Raw genomic sequence first — 15,532 nt, 5'->3', positions numbered from 1 at the left:
AAATGCCAACTCTCAAGAATCTTTGCGATGACGTAGAAAATGGAAACTTTACTAGATTTCAAAATTGATTCCGCATGATATGAAAAGCCCTTTGCATGTAGTTTATATGATTCGGAACAAAGCAAGTTGATTCGAACCGACGCGACGCTATATTTACGAGAAATCATTTCTATTCAATTGTTGACATATTTTTTCTGCTTTGACCAGAATGGTGGAATAATTTTATCATATTTCTACTCAGATAAACAAGAATTATTATTATTATCTATACGAATATTATAAAGCTGAAGTGTGTGTTTGTTTGCTTGAACGGGCTAATCACTACATAGTGTAAAACAAAGTCACTTTCCCTGTCCCTATATCCATATTTTAAACTACGCAACGAATTTTGATGCGTTTTTTTTAATATAATATAGAGTGATTCAAAAGGAAGGTTTTTGTGTATAATTTATTAGATTTTAGACAAAGCGGGCGAAGGCGAATGTGAAAGCTAGTTAAAAACAAAACCCAATTGCTAAATTGCTCTTAAACTCAAACTCAAACTCAAACTCAAACATTCATTTATTCAATTAGACTATTTAGTAGCACTTTCGAATCGTCATTACATAGGTAAGTATTTTTAACATTTACCACCGATTCGGAAAGCAGTATCTATGGAGAAGAATCGGCAAGAAACTCCATAGTTGCTCTTTTAACATCATGTAAATATTACAATATATGAAACTTATATCTAACTACATAATATATCATAATATGCCAATGAACTGTCTTGTGGTTTTTACGCGACAACCCTCCATGGGTTTTTATCGTCCGTTTTAAAAAACATCTCTCCTTCTTTCGCAGTCAGGTAATAAGGAATCCGTAAGTAAATGAATATAAAGTTTAACAGTTATTTATTAGAACGACACTACACTCACTTTACTTGAAAACTTAAACTTGCAGAAGCTTAAATTACTTAACCCGCCATTGGTGACGTGAATTTGACTTACACCGTTGGTGACCCCGGTCTCACGCACCAGGGTTTTTGACTACGAGTATTTCTGTAATTTGCGGTTCATGCTACTTTTCATTGGGATAGATGTAAAGTTTCATCTTTTATTGTCAATAAAACATAGGTATTTCATAAATCAAATCTCTTTTATTAGCATAAGACAATATCTTTGGAATAACTAAAATTTTCAAGCATTTTAACAAAGTTTTTTTAAAACTCAAAAATAAAGCAACAATCTTAATTATTTAACAATAAAATTAGGCTTAGTCAGTCTTATGACATTGAAAACATAAAATTAAGTAACATAAATGGTAATACTTCGACCAAAAAAATATATATACAATACTAAAATCACTCATCTTCAACTGCCAAACAACTAGAGCAAGTGGGTAGGTACTACGTGCGATCTGGTTCAAAATTATCTGATTCGAAGTCACTTTCAGATTCACTTTCCGATGACGTTTGTAATCTGTCCTCATCAGATACTGCTTCTTGCAAAAGAGCCTCGAGACGACGCTGATTACTTTCGTAAGGCATGCTGAAACAATGTTCACTATTTGAACAAAAAACACGAAATTTCTTGTAAAATATCGATCAAATCTAGCAAAACGCTTACAAATAATAGAATTATATGATTAAACTATAAAATTACAACAACAGCTTTATGAAAATAAGTAAAATAAAGAAATACATAATAACCATTTGACTTACTCAGTTGGTGACGCCGGTCTCACGCACCGGGTTGGGGCCAAAACTCTATAACGTGCGCCCGCGTCGCTATCGCGGGGTAGGGGTAGGGTAGGGGGCGCGAAATTAGGCAGCTACTCGAAACCACAGTGTAATTCGATAAACGGTGACAAAAATATTTGGGTTTCTTTAACTGCCCGGTCTCACAGACCAATAGGTCACCAATGGCGGGTTAAAGCATTCCTTGGCTATAAAAAGCTTTATAAACAAATGCAGTTTGCTTTAGCATATAGATATTGTATTTCTAAACAGTTTTAAATAAATTAGTTAAACATTGATTACGAATGAAATCATCCAAACGAATGTAGCAATAAGTAACATTTGTTGCTAAATAATAATACAAGCAATATTTGATAATACTCTTTTTATTTGAAAGCTGATACCTCCAATGCGGTTCCAACTACATTTTTTCTTCATTTGTGACAATTTATAGGCGGTTAAGTATTTTGTCAAAATTTTGTTAATCTTTTTTTTTTTTACTGTATTTTTCAATATTGAATGATCATTTGTAACATGAAACAATAGAAAAACAAAAGAAAATACGACAAAGACGGCGCTAAGTAATGAACTGATGCTTCTTATTAAATTAACTCTAGAAAAACCTTTCTTATACAATAAGGCAACATTAGTGTATTATCAACACAAAGATAATATAGTAAGGTACTTATCATATACGTAAATGTGGACATTATTATCTACAAATAGATTATTATATAAGTTATAAAAAATAACTTTTGTAAACATAGTTAAAGAAGAATTATTAGATCGATGTTTAAGTTTGTGAATACACCTACATGATTACTCCTACATTATGAAATACTAGCTGCTCCGCGCGGTTTCACCCCCGTGGCTCCACTCCTGTTGGTCGTAGCGTGATAATATATAGCCTATAACCTTCCTCGGTAAATGGGCTATCTAACACCGAAAGAATTTTTCAAATCGGTCCAGTAGTTCCCGAGATTAGCGCGTTCAAATAAACAAACAAACTCTTCAGCTTTATAATATTAGTAAGTATAGATTATTTCAATTACTTAGATGAATAGCTTCGTTTGCTCATAATTTTGTGCCACATGGTGTTTCCTTTCGTGACAAAAGCTTTACCGCGGCAGTCCCCGAGTGCCACACGTCTTTTCTTTTATAATCATGTAAATAAATGAATGTGTATGTGTAAAGAAATAAACTGCATGAAAAATAATTAGAATACATTGAAGAAGTAAATTCAGCTTCTTCATATAGGAAGATTTTACACACAAAGGTTAATTTATTTATAACCAAACCATAAGGGTTTGCTCAAGTAAACTAAACGAGTGGTTTTAGCTGTTCATTGGTCAATTAGTCAGTCAACGAGTTAATTAGCTCCTTCCTTCTCATATTATACATATAATTATGTATAATATACTAGCTTTCCACCCGTGGCATCGCCCGCGCAGAAGAAAGAAAAACCCGCACAGTTCCCGTTCCCCTGAGATTTCTGGGATAAAACCTATCCTATGTCCTTTCTCGGGTATCAAAATATCTCCATACAAAATTTCATGAAAATTGGTTCAGTAATTTAGGCGTGATCGAGTAACAGACAGACGGACAGATTTACTTTCGCATTTATAATATTATTTAGTATTAGTATATTAGTAATGAGTATTAGAATGGATTTAGATTTGACTCTCAGTCTCAGTCACTATTTCTAGACAGATTATGAAATACATTATTGTCCTGAAATATAGATGTTGCTTTTAACTTGTCAATATGTCAAAGACGTATAAAATTAAGCTATAGTGCTCTGACCAATCTGACACTGTTTAATCAATATTCGGCCCAACTCACCTCACTTTGCTAATGGTCTTAGTGATTTGTTGTCAACTGTATGCCTCAATCAACCAGTTCTGTGGAAATACAGAACATTTCTTTTAGCTTTTAACTTTAACTAAACAGTTATATATAATATAACTAGAAGGTTAATGACTATGGTTGTATTGTATTGTGTAGATATGTTTTTATTACTGTTTCAAGACACGAAGTATTACCATTTGAAGATATTTTACTGCTATAATTTTAAAATCCAATCAGAATAGTTCAGCAAAAACTTATGCAGCAATGGAAATACAATCTTCTCAGTCTAATGATTATTCGCTGTTTCTACTTTCTTTGCTTGTCTTGCTATAGCCACCTGCCAACTACAAATCTTCTGTCAACTCATCTATATTCAGGCTTTCACTAATTTGTATATATGATGATTCATAGTGCTTCTTAAATAATTCAAACGGTAAATGTTTGAAATATTTGTAGATATCCTAAATTCACAAACAGTAATAAGAAAACAACAAAACATGGCAATAATGACCCGATAATACAGAGAGAACACTCTAAAACACAAAGGAAAAGTTGACCTACTGCGTACTAACGTATACATAGTATAATTATATAGATGTCATGGAATTCGTGCCGAGTCAAAAAGAACATTTGAAGTGTGCTCAGAGGGTTTAAAGCGTGGAGAGTTGGCAAACTCAAGTATCTTCTATCTCTTAGATTTCTTTGACAATGCTTTTACGAATGGCAAGGTTGAAATTGTATGGAAGATGATGTCAAATTAAAGTAAAAATGTGCTTGGTCAGGTAGAAAGTATCATCACAGATAATATAATACTAGTAGAATTATAAAGGAGTATAGTATTATATTATTTGTGATACAGCCAACAGGTACTCTATTTGTTGTTATGATAGTCAGTAAGAAATAATACCTATATTAATTATTATTACTTTTTACCTTACTTATCAAGTCTGCGCATTGCGAGCTCTTTAATCTATGTTTTTTTTATCTCATGTATTATATAAGGTAATGTTATTTATTAAGATAGTTATTACATATGGAGATGAACTAACTACATACACTTTTTAACTTTTATTTCACTTAATTCAAACTCTTCAGTCTTCACGATAAAAAACTGCATACGTCCGATTCTAAATATATCATTAATAAAATGGCGCCTACTATATTAGTATGTACATATTTCTAAAATAAAATATAACATACTTAGTGAGCATATAAAAAATCAATAAATATTAGTTCCAAGCTAAGATTCATATTTTAGTCACGGGAAATATTACTTTTGCGAAATACAGTAACAACGTTGCAACATTTTATTCTTAATGGATTACAATTTCAGAGTATTGCTTTTCAATTTCAATTATCAAAGACAAATCAAATAGCAACGAAGAAACATTCTAAGACATTTCACACAAGGACACCTAGTCCCAGAACTCCCAGACTAAACAAATCTGAAATAACAGTGTTTATTTAGGCGTGATTTTCTCACAGTCCTGTTATAAATAGCCATTAATGACCATTATGTAGGACTAGCTTTCCGCCCGCGGCTTTGCCCACGTTTTGTAATAAAAACCCGCATAGTTCCCGTTCCCGTGGGATTTCCGGGATAAAAACTATCCTTTGTGTTAATCCAAGTTACCCTCTATATGTGTGCTAAACATTGTAATCGATTCACTAGTATTTGTGTGAAAGAGTAACAAACATACGTACACATATGTACACATACATCCATCCTAGAAACTGTCACATTATTTATTATTTATTTAATTCTTTATTTAACACATACATAGGTACAGAAGATAAGAAAAAGAAAAGAGAAAAACATATAAGATAGGTACACAATATGTTAAATAGGCGGCCTTATCGCTTTCAAACGATCGATCATTAATAATATTAGTAGGATAATGTTTTTATTTGTCTCTTATCGAACAGCTGATGTTAATGCATTTAATTAGAACGTAAATATTGTAACATGTTAATCAGATTAGTAAATAAACGTCATGCGTCTATGTTCTACAAGTTGTTATGTTGATAACAAAATATATCATTGTGTTCTATTTTGGTATATTATAGTAAAAGAAAGGCCGCTTGTGGGGTAAAAGTATATGTATAGTAGAGATTACATAATATAGGTTATTATAATAATTAAGGTTTCATTCTAGTAGTTTTCAGTGCTCAAATGTTAGAGCTTTTTAGGTACATACATATTAAAAACATTGTCATAGTTACAATGTAAATTCGTAAACAGTTATGATGTGTTTGTATCTTCTTGGTAACCCTTCACTTTGATATTAAACAAAAATAGCTTTGAAAAACAAACTTAATAACATGCGTAGTTTGAGTACTGCAATACATTTTACAGTTGAATTTTCCGATTTGCAAGAGATGTCGGAAAGTAATTCCAACTAGGAATCGGGTCAACAAGGATTTTACGGATCTATGAAAGCTCGGTTTTCGCGGTACGATTTGTGTAGAATATTTTTCGTGGAACATGAAATAAAAACGAGTTTTGAAATAGTGCTCGTGATTCTATATTGCTCTGACGTTTTATATGTATAAGTTAAATGTGTGTATTGATTTATAGAATATCTATAAATCTGAAAGATTAGGTCTTTTTTAGCTTATCAAAAAATAATATTATACAAAACTGATACTAAACCATACACTAGGCTAAGCATTCCTATATGTTTTGTTTTTAATTACATAGGTACGCCGTATTATGTAAATTGTATAAGAACACATGTTTCTTGATTTAAAACCACTGTTTTGCTCTAATTCTTTTGTTTCCGGGTAATTTAACCAATTAAATATATATTTATAGACAAAACAGTACTGATAAACATTATAAAACTCACTTCAATTCCTTGTGCAGTGTAATAAAAACAAAGTGCTTGTTTACTCATTGCATTTTATTGGAAGTAACAGTTCGAGATAGAATGTCGTAAAATTTTGTTTCCTTTTTAATTAAGTTTATTTGGAAAGTTTTTAAAGGGATATAATAATATCCTGTTTCGTTTTGATGTCGAAAGTACTAAACTAAAAAATATGTTTTTATTTTGTTTTACAACATATTGCGCTTTGCCTTTCTCCCCGTGGTTGCCTGGCAGAGATCACAGCATAGTGATAAGGCCGCCCTTTGTGCTTTTTTTAAACGTATTATTGTAACCTACTAACCTTTATGTATATTTTGTTTCTTGCACAATAAAGTGTTAAATAAATAAATAAACATGCATATATTTTGATAGATTATAACATTTTCATTTAAAAGCCACCATTGGCATTGTAATATGGTATTTGTTTATAGTGGTGAATTAATTTACTTAATAATAATTAAAAAATAACGAGTTTACGTTAATGTTCAGTATTGAAGCAATCAGACATATGCAAATAAGACAGACAATAATTTTATCAGCAAATAAGACATATTTTGAACCGACTTCAAAAAAGAATTCTCATTCGGCTGGTATATTTTTATTTTTTATATCCATACACGATCACTATATTAAACTTTAGAAATACATTAAGTAAATGTACGTTGTAATTAGTAAAAAATAAATACCACTTTTATTATGTAAGGAAGATACCTACCAAAGAGGGTTAATACTATGAGCTTGGCTCAAGGCTTGGCTAGTAGGAATTAAGCATTTACTGACTTTTAAGAAACATATAAAACGATGCTTTTTTTTCATGTTTTCTCAAGTACTTACCTAAATTAGAAATAAAGTTTAAAGGAATATTCTCGACCATAAAATGAATTTTACACGGGCACCGCATATCTAACCTCTCGCTGCGCTTTAAAATTTAAAATGGCGTCGCTAATGTAATTTAGTATTTCCTAACTTCAAATAATCTTATTTTAATGTATGTTAAGTTTTTTTTAAACAGGCTCTTAACGTAAAATATAGCTTTCAATCTATACTAATATTATAAAGCTGAAGAGTTTGTTTGTTTGTTTGATTGTTTGTTTGTTTGTTTGTTTGTTTGTTTGTTTGTTTGTTTGAACGCGCTAATCTCGGGAACTATTGGTCCGATTTGAAAAATTCTTTCGGTGTTAGATAGCCCAATTATCGAGGAAGGCTATAGGCTATACATCATCACGCTAAGACAAACAGGAGCAGAGCAATGCGGGTGAAACCGCGGGGAACAGCTATTTACGTATAAAATGACCGGAAACATAAGATTTTTCTTAAAAGCTGAAAATTGTATTACTTAAATAAAAACATGTTTATTCTGTGTTTTAAACATAAATGAATCATTCATAATATAAAAATATTTTTAAAAGCCCATTCTTTGCTTGGGCTTTTAAAAATATTTTCATCCGATAAACAGATAAGCGAAGGTCGACCTTTTGCGGGATCCTCTAATAATAATATCATTATAATTAATTTTATACTCTTCACATAGTACCTATAAAACCAAGTTGCTTTCTCTGTCCCTATGTCCCTATTTATGCTTAAATATTTAAAACTACGCAACGGATTTTGATGCGATTTTTTTAATAGATAGAGTGATTCAAGAGGAAGGTTTCAGTAGGTTTATAATTTATTATGTTTTAGACATAGCGGACGAAGCCGCGGGCGGAAAGTTAGTAACATATTATAGTACAAGTCTTTATTCTTATTTATAAGAATCACTATACATTATACAATACTCTAATTATTCACAAATTATTTGACTAAAGTGCAGTAAACATAGGTTTAATTGTGTTAAAATTAGCATATTACGTAAATTCATGTTGACCAATGCTGTACAGGTAATCAAGCTCCTCAGAAACGTAGACACATCAATTGTTGGTTAATGAATATATTTACTAGCTATGCCCGCTGGCGATGCTTGGACTATTGAATACCAAATTGTCCTACGGCATTGATTGATTCGATTTCTTGGTACTAATTCCGATTACTAACCAATTCTACGTAATAAATTATTAATATGAGGAAGATTTAATTTTTTTCTTGTATATTTGCAGGCATTGTTTTGTTGTATTTAATTTTCAAATGTACATATTTAAATAAAGACCACTATCTATCGGCCACAGTCTATAAATACGAGGTACCTACTACCTCAATTAATTTTTTAATTTACATGACATTTGATGCTCACAATACAGGCCACGAGCCTAGTGTGGGTATCTTAGTTCAAATGATGTATAGAGTATACTACATATTTACTGTTTTAACAGCCTTATTGTAATTAAGTTCAACGAGATTGTATGCTTGGTTTTTGAATAAATATTTTTTACTTTTTTACTTTACTTTACTTTACATAGGAAATGGTAAGAAAATTAAAATAAATTATTTAAACCACAAAACTATATAACCATTGTCTATGATAATATAAAGATATGTACTTACTTAACATTATATCCTAAATTGCAAATAAAATTATAATCTGTATAGGTAGGTACAATTTTTAGTTCTCAATTCCCAAGGATGTAATTCACACTTGTGGCATGAAAGGGTCATTGACCTATATATCTAAACAAAGGGATCCAAACAGACAAAACTTTTCATGACGTAACTTTACAAGTGTTTACGTCACACGGGTCAATAACATTGCCGTGTCAATACCAAAAGTGTGTTTCTTTATTTGTGACTATTTGTCATTACTTCAAGAATAAGATTTTTTTGTATAATTTTTGTATTTGGATATAGTTTTACCGCAGTGAAACATTTCATTCCCCTGGGAAATTCCTTTGACAAAAAAGGACAATAGGAGTAACAAATAAACATTCAATCTTTCGAGTTTATAATATTAGTAGAATAATATACTAATATTATAAACGCGAATAAATGAAAATGAATTTCGAACATGCCGCTAGATTGTTATCGCTACAACTCACTAACTTGAAAGTAATTATGAATGAATCTTTAGCGTTAAATAAATAAACACATTTATTAACGTTTCGCGTACGAGTTAATAATCTAGTGTACAGAAAAGGTGTACTTACATAATAATTATAATAGCTGAATTTGTTTCATTTATGGTCACATAGTTGGTTTATTTTATTTTTGCTTTAAAAATAATTTATTTATTATCATTTTCACTATCTTAAGGTAGACGTGGAAATCAACCACGTCCACGTCACGTGCTCAAATCCTTCAAGATGCTTAAAATTACAAAGACTGCCACGTAAATTCCCATAGCTACTACAATATACTATTATACTTTCTGTGCTACAATTATATCCTTTTTTGATGCAGTCAGTTAAAAAAGTGATTAAGTCTTTGACCTGAAATATGTTGTTATACGTCTGCACTAAACTTAATTTAAATATAATTCATAAATTTATTTCAAAATACACCAACACAAGTAAACAAGCCCGAATTCCAATAGAATAGAAATATTGAAGCTGTCATATTCCTCTACAAAGACTATTTAGATTTCGCAGAATATGATGTCCATTGATTGGATTCAATTCGAATTTCTATTCGCATAAATTCAATGATCGGAGATCATAATCTAAGAGTCCTCAGTACTACATAATTCAATTCCGAAGTAATTTTGTTACGATAGAAAACGTTCACATTTGATATAATTGGCTCGTCAGTCCTCTGGCCCTTTGTCTCCAGTGTACTGACGTACGAATAAGGCAATAAATTAGTTACATAGAAATCACCAAATTACGAAGTGTTTAGAAATTGGGAGAGAATGGTAAAAGTTTTGGATCGATTTGTATTACAGTTAGGTACTATATAGATATTCGAAAATTAAAAAATAAATGGGATTTTCTTTACAAAATAATACGTTTTATTAAAAAAAAAATGAATTTGTACTTACATATTTATAAACAAAACTTTGTAGTAAAAACTTTATTACTACGCAATAATTTATAACGACACAAATTATAAAAAAAATCCTAAAAAGAGGGTCAACAAATTCCTAAAATTCTACACAAGGCAACTCTAGGCATTGTGAATCATGAACAATAAGCACGTCACATAATATACATCAGTTTCATATTATTATCTCATTTTTATCAAGTCATAAACATGTAATAAGTTCCAAATACTGCGATATATAATCTAAGTACATTACAGAATTATCATATTATAAAAATAATATAGTACAATGACTTGACGGTAGTTTTCACATCATTCATTCATAATTCACAGGAATTTTATCAGCTTATACACATGTGTTCTATATTAGAGCAAAATCGATAACATTATCTAAAGATAGGAAAAGATAGCCTCATGGAGGGCGTTAGCAAAAACAAAGATGAAATATTTAAAAGCATTTTGTATAAAATAAATCCTTATTAGCAGTGCCCAGGAATAAAACTTGAGTAGGTTGTACTTTTATATTAAGAAAAAGCTTTTGTCAAAGCTTTAGTTTATAAATAAAATAGACATTATCGATAAGTAATATGGCTGTTAAATAATTTACAATTTAGTCTAGTTCTTATCATTAGCCTGCTTTCGATTAAAAACTCAATACTTAATAAGCTAGATACCCAACTTTTCAAACACAATACATTTTTATTCTTAAATTCATCATTTATTAAAGGAAAACAAAATAGTAGAAATAATTTACTAAAATTGCATTAAATCTCAAATACCTTTTCTCCTACGTATAATCTAAAACACGTTTGTAATTGTAATAAGGTGTGAAACTTCTATAGGCTCGTTGATGGTTAAATTTCACGGTCACGGCACTACCATCACGTCATAGAGTAAGGTGACAATTTTGAAATCTTTGAATCTTGCCAACGAAGTTTCACGGACACTTAGATCGGTACACGCATTTTTTTTTTCGTGATCCTACGTCCGTGCTTAGTTTAAAGCATCTGCAAAATGTTCCTGGGCGATGGTAGCGCTTAGATTCAGGTACCAGCTTTTTTGCCACCTATAACAAAAAAATTCACATCAAGAGACCACTTCGAGAACCTTCTATTTCACAGTCGGTTAACAAAAGTGCTAAAATAATATAATATAATGATAGGTACTTTTTCACGCAATCCACCAATCGTGAGTCGAAATTGTCTTAGACGCAATTTGTGTAATGATCTAAAAGGTTTTTGTTGTAAGTTTGTTTCAAATGGAGTGGCTGAATATAATTTTCTTAATGCATTTCTATTCGAATTTCTTTCACGAGCATAATATTTTATGAAATAAGTTTGTAGTATTTTTTAAAGATATGAAATTTATTTGTGCGTATCATAATAATATGCACTAGCAAAACCAAATTGAATACAAACTGTATTGATCGTTTACTGAACTAAAAAATTACTGAACAAAACGATGTTAGGTAGGTACCTAAAAGTGTAAAAATTTTAATAAAGTTGTTACATTTTCATATGTTTCAAGTTGATCGAAATACTTATGAGTATTTTTTCATCATAATATTCAATCCTAATATACGATTTAAATAGAATTTGTATACATACGATTATGGTTTAGAATTAAACACACAATACTCTTGTTTGCTAGCATAATAATATTATGTAGAAAGGAATTAACTTCGGGCAATAAAGTCATTCATCAAAGTCAAGAATGCTGGTTTTGAGAAAGATTTGTTTTCAAGGAAAGATCGATCGCTGTGTTTATTAATGTAAATTTATTGTACATAGACTTTCTTGCCTAATAAATAAGTATAATATTAGACCTGAATAATATAACATAATAGGAGAAAAATTAAATTAGAAGACCCTGTTTTAGTAAAGCGCGTAAGTAAATAGACTTTCTCATTTTGAATTCCGTTGCTTTTACAATATCCATACTAATATTATAAATGCGAAAGTAACTCTGTCTGTCTGTTACTCAATCACGCCTAAACTACTGAACCAATTTGCATGAAATTTGGTATGGAGATATTTTGATACCCGAGAAAGGACATAGGCTACTTTTTATTGCGAAATAAGTACCACGGGCGAAGCCGGGGCGGACCACTAGTAAGTAATAAAGGAAGATACTTATAGATACTTAAAGGAAAAATTAAAATAAACACGGAGTAAAAATTAACGTAAAAATATTATGATTTATAACAATTATTATTAAATACATTATATAATTTGTTTATAAAACAAGCATATAAAATCAAAAAAATGTTAGTAAGCCCGAATTATTTTGATTCTAAATACCTACAACAAAAGACTAACGTATAAATACATACATACAACATGTCCATTCGTTAAAAATCTGTTTCACACAAAAATTGTACGTGACAATGAAATATGAATATTGAATATGTATTTTGTTAAAAAGCTTGTTTCATTTTTGCCCAAATTTTAACCTCAAATTGGCATTTGAATGGAGGTCAATTACTTTGATGTCCTGACTCCAGACCCTTTGAAATAAATTACATGAACCCTTTGCGAAGTCCTTTATAATTTCGACTTGATACTAATTCAAATTTTTGATTGATGATGAATATGTTGTGGGTTAATTTATTGTTAAAGTCAAATTGTACTTTTAATTGCTTTTAGATTTATTGTTCCTAACAATCTTACTCCTACATTTGGGTTGGATGATCAAAGATAGGATTGATTATTTAGAAATTACATTAGATTATTTAGACCACTGTCTTATCCACCCCGTGACCACGCTCGCTGTAAAGTGTTCGAAACGTCGGGAAAATAATATAATGAATAAATCGCGTTTAAAATCCGTTAAAAAGTCTTTAATTTCTAAATGTATAATACTCGCGTAAAATCAAACACTAGAAAATACTAGGATTGATTATATTTACTGATGTTTTTTTGCAGTATGAAGTTTATTTACGTAACATAGAGTAAGTTTATAACACAGGTTTATAATTTGCCTTTATATATTATACCTGTAATCTGCATGGTATATGGGATGTATTGAAAAACTATGTACTATATTAGTAAATTGAGGTAATAGCAAAAATTTATAAAAGTATGAAGTGTTTAGGTTTAATAGTTTAAGAGTCAAAATTTTAAACTATTGTGTACAAAAATAACATATCGATTATGTATAGGTAGGTAATCTAAAATAGTTTAAATATATTGTATTTATAAGTAGTGAGCTATGTATATTGTTAAACCTATTTTAGACTAACTATACATAAACCTCGAAAATACTTCGTTATTTCAATGAAAATTAAGCTTCAAACCTATTTAAACGAAAATTAATAAAACTTTCCTCAACACACAATAACGTCTTGATTCAAAATTTCGCACCACGCCTTATAAATAACGAAAATTCAATTTCAGAAATATAATGGAAAGTTAGGGGCTGATAAAATACGTAGGTAAACTTCGCTGGGTTTGCTGTCACGTTATAATAATTTAAATTTTAGCCCGTTCATTTAAGGCTGGTTGCAGACGCAGAGCTTGACCGACCGTCAGTGCGTACCGTCGGTCCTGACGATACGCATCAACAATTGTATGACTATGACACTAATGCGCATGACAATACGCGTGCGTATGGTCGGTCTAGCTATGAACGGTTTTATGAATTTCCATACATATGACAAGCGCGACTGACGTACGCACTGATGGTCAGTCAAGCTCTGCAACCGGCCTAAATAAATACTTTTGATTTATGAGCGTGGTAGAAAATCTGCTCATATTTTACTTCGATGTTTTTTTTCCGTTGTTTTTTTTTATACTTGAATTAAAGTACCTACCTACTAAGTATTAGCTGATTGAGAAAGCTTTTTCTACAAAAAGGCAGCTTTTTATTGTAGAAAGAGTTTTCTTTTTCATAATGCAGTTAAACATGAGGTGTAGTATTTTTTATTTTTCATCTCACATCGACCTCGCTCTAAAAGGTTATGAAGGTTTTTTTTAGATATAGTATGATCAATAAAAAAAATAAACTTAACTATTAATAAACTAAATATAATCTATTCAATTTTTATTGAAATGCCACCTGATTTAAAGGTTTAATATAAAAATAGGAATACATCTATAATATAAAAATGAATCCCAAAATGTGTTGGTAAGCGCATAACTTTAGAACAGCTGAACCGATTTCTTTAATTCTTTTTTTATTATATTCCTTGAAGTACGAGGATGGTTCTTATGTAGAGAAAACGTGAATATATACCACGGGCGAAGCCGGGGCGGACCGCTAGTATGAGAATAAATTTTCACAAACTTAAAACATATCTCTAACATTTCAAGCATTTATACCAAGATTTGAAATTAATTAAACTGAACATGAATAATTTAGGTACGTACTTAGAATTACTTGTGTTCAATGTAACTTAAGCATGCTTGAGATCGTGTTGAGTAACTATGATATTAAAGACATTGTTCGGTTCATAGCTATACTAATATTATAAAGCATTTGTTTGTTTGAACGCGCTAATGTCGGGAACTAATGGTCCGATTTTAAAAAAATATTTCGGTGTTAGATAGCTCGTTTATTGAGGAAGGCTATAATATATCATCATGCTACGATCAACAGGAGTGGAGCCACGGGGGTGAAACTGTGCGGAGCAACTAGTGTTGTATAAATTAAGCTATTTATCATGACAAGTGTTTTTATATTTACGTACTAGCTGTGCCGCGCGGTTTCACCCGCATTGCTCCGCTCGTGTTGGTCTTAGCGAGATAATATGTACGTATATATAGCCTAAAGCCTTTTTCGATAAATGGGCTATCTAACACTGAAAGAATTTTTCAATATATACAATATAAATATAATATATTGTCACATAATATTATAATAAAATATCTATGTACCTAGTACCTATTAAAATAACTAAGTAGGTATGTACGATTTTGTGAAATTCGTTTGATATCATTTGATAGATCTTTTTTTGTGTTAATTTAAATATATTTTTGCCTTTCTGTATGAACTTGAATAAAAAAAAACTTGAGTGAATTGTTATTGAACCATTGACAAATATTTGATTGTTAGAATATTGAATTTTGATTGGCTATTCACTGGGATGAATTCATTACGATCGGCTACAATATTTGAAGTATTTTGTACCTACAATACCGTCTATGAGACGGAAAGGAAAATTGAAAATAGAAGAAATATTGTCAACTTGTGG

At 30.6% G+C, this 15,532-nt stretch overlaps 1 protein-coding gene across 1 annotated transcript in view; it reads left to right on the top strand.

Moving 5' to 3' along the window:
- The window catches only part of LOC123701685, a 95,069-nt gene that overhangs the window by 26,438 nt on the left and 53,099 nt on the right, over nt 1-15,532 (top strand). The gene's annotated exons all lie outside the window — the stretch shown is intronic.

Source organism: Colias croceus, chromosome 22, assembly GCF_905220415.1.
Source record: "Colias croceus chromosome 22, ilColCroc2.1".
Lineage (NCBI taxonomy): Eukaryota > Metazoa > Arthropoda > Insecta > Lepidoptera > Pieridae > Colias > Colias croceus.
Note: the sequence above shows the minus strand (reverse complement) of the source record. Positions and strands in the feature narration are given on the sequence as shown.